Consider the following 4978-nt stretch of genomic DNA (forward strand, 5'->3'; position numbering starts at 1 on the left):
GTGGGCATGGACCTAAGCACCGCTTATCAAGCCATGTTGTGGCAGGGATCCCACATATAAAGCAGAGGAAGATGGGCATGGATGTTAGCCCAGGGCCAATCTTCCTCATAAAAAAGAGGAGGATTGGCAACAGATGTTAGCTCAGGGCTAATCTTCCGCGCCAAAGAAAAAAATCCTTAATAGGCCAGGACCCAGAAGTTGGCATCTTTAATGCAAGGGTAACCCAAAAGATGAAAACCTATCCCACAAATGAAAATAGTAAAGAACGTTTCATATGTCAACTTTGGCTCTGGGTAGAATCTACCTTGAAAATTTCTACTCATGAGTGGTCCTCATTTAGAGCCAGAATCTAGAATTTACACTATCTGTGTCATCCCCAAATACCTAACTTTAGAATTTAATTTAAAGTGATTCAAGATTAGTAATGCCTTCCTGGATAAATATACTTTAAACGAAGGCCTCAAATAGTTCCCTCAGGTAATTATAAACTCACTAAAATATAAAATTATAAAACACAAGAGGAAACAAGTTATTTGAGTGAGAATAGGTAGAAATAACAAATAGAAGTAACAAAGTAACAAAACTTTGAAATATGATCAGATGGATTTGAAAAAAGAACCAAATAGAACTTCTGGATGAAAAAAATCACATAAGAAATGAAACTAGAAACTCAATAGATGGATGCAGCGTTAGATAAAATGGAAGAGAGAATTAGTGAACTGGAAGAAAGAACTGAAGAGTTACTCCATATGCAGCAGAGGGAAAAAGATATTGAAAAAAATAAAACAGAAGTTAAAAGACATGGAGAGGAGATGGTAGTGGTGGAGGTCCACACCATGCTGTTTCCCATGGTGTGGTGGTGGCTCTGGGGTTTCACTGAGAGACTCCTAATTGGAAGTGCTGGGCTGTCATTATAATTTGGAGAGAACAAATTGGGAAATACACATGCCATTACACAAGTTGTTCTGAATCTTCCTGAAACATGAGTAACATGTTTGGAAAATGGACTCAGAGTGGCCTCTGAAGACTCTGGGTTGTCAACACACACAGCTGAGCTCTGGATTGATACTGGAAATTGATATGAAAATAAGAAGAATAATGAAACAGCTCAATCTCTGGAACATATGGCTTTCAAGGTCATCAAAAAGAGATCCAAATTAGATCTGGAACTTGAATATGAAAACATAGTGCTCATTTCAATTCTTCTACCTCCAGAAAGCAGACCATATATTACGCCAAAGAATTCTCTAGATTTGCCAAGAGCTGTAGAAATTCCTGCTGATATAATACAAAACAGTACATTGGGAAAAGCAGATATTGAACATGAGTATGGAGTAATCCTTAGAGAGATGCAGGACGTCAAAACCAATTTACAAAAAGGAAATTGAGATTTGCACGAGGGATGACAAGATGCCCTTGACACACCTTGCAACAACTGTGGAAGCTATTGGTTGGGCACATCCAGATACAATCTCTGTCATAGCTGCAAACACATTGATTGGCAACTAAGACTGCCATTTCAGAGGAGGGATGAATTTATCTAGCAAGCCAGCCCAGCTTATCTCTCAAAGCAACCTCTGCCATGGCTTTCAGTCTCAACACTACCTACACAGATACAGGATTGTGGGGAATCTATACGAGTTGTGAACCAGCCATTGTTGCAGACATGCTATATGTTGTTTAAAAAGAATAAATGTGATTCTGTATAAGTGTCACTGAGAGTAAATGTAGACAAGCCAAAACTCTTCTAAAAACAAACATGTTGTTGCAACTCTATGGTTCAAGGCCAATTTGTGAAGATATTGGTAGGCAAATGTTATGCTATAATAGAAGAATTCCAATCCCTAAGCTTAAAGCAGGAATTGATGCTGTAGATGCTGAGACAGTTCAAGAAGTGTGAACCAAATATATTTATGATAAGAGTCTAGCTATTGCAGCTGTTGGTTCCATCAAGCAATATTTTAACTGAATTTGCAGTAAAATTTGCTGGTTTTATGATTAAAAATGCTCTTAATAAAAATATTTTAAACATACTTATTTATAAAACTAACAGAGATCTGCAAGTTTTAAACCACCAATCCTTAAAGAAAAAAATAAAAATGAATATATATGTTTGGGAAAGAAGACATGGAGACTATAATTAATATATTTAATCAGAGTACAAGAAAGAGAGAATAGAGATAGTGTAGAAGAAAGCAATATTAAAAGAAATGTTGACTGAGAATTTTCATGAATTTACAAAAGACAGAAATATTGAGATTTAGGAAAAACAGTGAATCCCAAGCAGAATAAATTTAAAAAAATACAAGACTAGATAGATACTTTGCAATGATACTACAGAACACCAAAAAAAGGAAAGAAAGAAAGAAAGAAAGAAGTGGAGGGTGGGGAAGGGAGGGAGAAAAGAGAACAAAAGAAAATGAAAAAGAAAAAGAAAATCTTAAAAGCAGCGAGAGAAAATGACAGATTACTGACAAAGGAACAAATTAGATTGACATCTGATTTCCCAATAGCCAAAATGAAAGTCAGAATATAATGGAATTTTTTTTTAAACAGAGAGGAAATAACCACCAACCTAGAATGATGTTACCATAGAAATTGTCTTTCAAGAACAAGAGTAAAATTGAGATATTTTCAGAAAATAAAAGTTGAGAGACCCTTTCAAAAGGAATTTCTAAAATATGTACTCCAGAAAGAAGAATAATGAGACCCAGGGAAGTCAGAGATGCAAGAAGAAATGATGAGCCAAGAAAATGTTAACTAACTGGGTGAATCTAAAACAACATTGTAATTGGAGAAGTTAGTGACTAGAAGAACTAAAATACTGGATAATCATAGCAAATACTCATAAGGTGGGATGAGATGATCAAAGTTAAAGCATTTTAAATTGTCTATATTATTTGAGAAAACAATAAATGAATGAATGAATTTTAGACTTTGCTAAATTAAATTGCATTCTAAAATTTCTAGGGAATGATTTAAAAATAAAAATAGAGATATAATTTCCAATTATTTGAAGGGAAAATGAAATGAGAAAAAAACTCAATTGAAAAGAAATTAATAAAAAAGAGAAAAAGACAAATAGAAAACACAACATAAATAGCAAAATAAATCCAAATATACCAGTAATCACAATAAATGTAAGTGCATACACTCTTCAGTTAAAAATCAAAGACTGCCAGACTGGAAAAAGAAACAAATTCACCTATATGTTATTTACAAGAGGCCCAACTAAAAATTAGGAACACAAGAAGGTTGACAGTAAAATGATGAAAGAATATTATCATGCAAATACTAAATAAACACTAAATAGGCATTAGACAAAATCAACTTACAAACACAAAACATTATTAAAAACAAAGAATCACTCCATAATTTTTTAAAAATTAAAGTTGTTAACAAGGTACAACAATTGTAAAATTGACAAATCCATTATCATAGTGAGAAATTTTAATATATCTCCCTCAGCAACTGAGGGAAGAACCACTAAGAATATGAAGTTGAGCAATATAATTAACAAGCTTGATCGAAAGGACATGTATAGAACAATATGTCTAAATTTTGGTAAATTGACATTATTTTCAAACATACATAGAACACATATGAAAATCAACCATGTGTAAGGCCATAAAATAAGTCTCAACAAATTTCAAAGAATCAGAATTTGTACAAAACAAGTTGTCTGACTAAAATGCAATTATGTCAGAAATCAATAACCAAAATATAAACACCAAATCTTTTTTTTTAATTAAAAAATATGCTCCTAAATAACTTCGGTCAAAGAAGAAATCACAAGGGAAATTTTTAAATACTTAGAATGGAAAGATAATAAAAATGTGTGATGCAGCTAAAGTAATACTTAGAGGGAAATTTGGAAACTTGAATGTTTTTCTAAAAAAGAAAGACTGAAAAGTTAACAAGCTAAATATATAACCTAAGAATGTAATAATAGAACAATAGAAGAACATATAAAGTAAAAAGAAAGTAATAAATATAAAAGCTAAAGTTAATGAAATAAAAAACAGATAAATTAGAGAATATTATCAAAGCAAAAGTTGGCTCTTTGAAAAGACTAATAAATTAACGAATCTCTGACTAGATTGAGAAGAGACAAAAAGAAAAGGGATAAATTAACAACGTTTGGAATAATTAAGAGACCATAATTACCAATGCAGAAGAGATTGACAGGATAACAAGTGAATATTAATAACAAGTAAATTTGAAAACATAGATAACATGAACACATTTTAAGGAAAAAAATGACAAAACCTAACTCCAGAAGACACAGGTAACCTGAATAATCCTACATTTATTAAAGAAAAAAAATCAATAATTTTAAATATCTCTACAAAGTAAACATCCGTCCTTGAAAATTTTACCTGAGCATTCTACCAACATCCAAAGAACAGATAATTCTCATCTTACACAAACTCTTTTTAGAAAACAAAAAAAGAAGGAAACTACCCACCTCATTTCATGAAGCTACTATAACTCAATACCACAACCAAAGATAATGTAAGACAGGAAATAAATCTTGGAAATTAAAAATAGGACAGCTGAAATAAAAAATAAATAAAACACCTGAAAAATAAAATTAAGAAAAATCTTTCAAAAGACATAAAGGTATAAGATATGAGAGAGAAAATAAAGAAAGATTAGAGAATCAAAGAGAATAAAAAAGATAAGAAATATTAGAAAATCAAGAGTAGGTCCAGTAGCCTACAAATAGAAGTTCCAAAAGACTAAACAGAAAAAACGGAGGGAAAGAAATAAAACAAGAAAATTTCCTAAAACTAGAGGAAGAAGTTTCCAGATTGAAAAAGTCCATTGGGTATCCATGATGATAAATGAAGACCACATCATATCACATTCTTGCCAAATATTAAAACACCAAGTTATACTTCTTGCTGTATCCCCAGTGGCTAGAACAAGTACCTGTGCTGTTTGTGTAATATACCAATTACACGTAGGGGATTAG

At 31.9% G+C, this 4978-nt stretch overlaps 2 pseudogenes; both read left to right on the plus strand.

The window, feature by feature from the left end:
- Positions 1-677: 677 nt before the first annotated feature.
- LOC147916448 (mitochondrial-processing peptidase subunit beta pseudogene) lies at positions 678-1388 on the plus strand (annotated as a pseudogene).
- A 4-nt stretch (positions 1389-1392) lies between these two features.
- On the plus strand, positions 1393-2002 carry LOC101391617 (mitochondrial-processing peptidase subunit beta pseudogene; annotated as a pseudogene).
- Positions 2003-4978: the final 2976 nt, after the last annotated feature.

Source organism: Ceratotherium simum, chromosome 8 (assembly GCF_057802395.1).
Source record: "Ceratotherium simum simum isolate JZ-2026a chromosome 8, ASM5780239v1, whole genome shotgun sequence".
Taxonomy (NCBI): Eukaryota; Metazoa; Chordata; class Mammalia; order Perissodactyla; family Rhinocerotidae; genus Ceratotherium; species Ceratotherium simum.